We start from the raw sequence: 1,272 nt of genomic DNA on the forward strand, positions 1-1,272 counted from the left end.
TAAGCCTTCTACTATTAAGTTTCCTTCTTAAGGTCGTCTAATTAGGTTAAGAGAGCGTTAAGTTAAGTAGTAAGCGATATAACTAGCTTTAATTTAAATTCCTTAACTAGTTTATCCTTATAGTTATTCTAAAGAAGTCTATCGCGGTACTTTCTTAGAATAGAATCCGTACGCTAGAAGGTTATTAAGTTTTCTTCTCTCGTAAGGCTCGTAGACTTTAATCTCTTTATAAACTATTTATAGATCGTTTTCTTCTCGAACTAAATAGGCGATTTCTATTTAATATTTTCTATAAGATCTTTAACTTCCTCTTATTCTAGAACCTTTTTTAGAGCCTCTAGGCCTTCCTACGATTTCTAAATCTCTATAGTATACTTATAAATTTCCTTAAATTATAGTAATTTCGCGTCTTTAATATTAATCTTCTTACTAATTATAATCTTCTTTTATATCTAGTCTAGTAGTCCTTAAAGGAATATTATTCTAGCTTAGTACTAAGTAAGCTAATTCTTTATAATTAATATATTTATCGATAGCCTAAACTAGTAGTAATATTCTTTAATATTATATTTATTATTTTTCTCGCGCTTAGAGAGTCCCTAAAGAAATATAAGCGTCTTTATTTTCTACTTATTATCGCTATCTTCCTATTCTTTATATATAAAATCTTTTAACTTCCCCTAGTCCTTATTATTATACTCTTCTATCGATCTTAAGTATATTAAGATTCTTAAATCGTAGTAGCGAAGGACTCAATTAACTCGGCTTTCTATAGATACTCTATAATTATTATAAAAATTATTAAAAAAACGAAGAAACTTTATAATATTATAACTATTAAAGAAAGGAATTCTTATAAATAGTATACTAGTCTATAGTATTAGTACTATAAAACCGCTTATACTTAGTAACTTTCTTTCTAAACTTAACGAAGTTTTAACGACTATTATCGATAATAAAGTTATTAATTCTACTATATTAAACGTCTACGCGAGCGAAGGTTCTCTTACCTTACTCTATCTTCTTAAAGGACTTATTAGTCTCGATAGCTTTAATCTAGTAGATATTTCTTATTTCTAAATCTTCTACTCCTTATTAAGTCTTATCTTACTTAAGTTACTAGATATCGTCTTTCTAATAGCTATTTTATTAACTCTTTTCTCGATTTCGTACTTAAAAATTGTCCGGGGGACAAGGTTTAGGATCTATTATGGAAGTAGCTAAAGACCGTAGAAAGAAGGAGTAGAATATATAGTCGCTTCCTATCTTATT

Source organism: Exophiala aquamarina (genome assembly GCF_000709125.1).
Source record: "Exophiala aquamarina CBS 119918 chromosome Unknown aczIA-supercont1.40, whole genome shotgun sequence".
NCBI lineage: Eukaryota > Fungi > Ascomycota > Eurotiomycetes > Chaetothyriales > Herpotrichiellaceae > Exophiala > Exophiala aquamarina.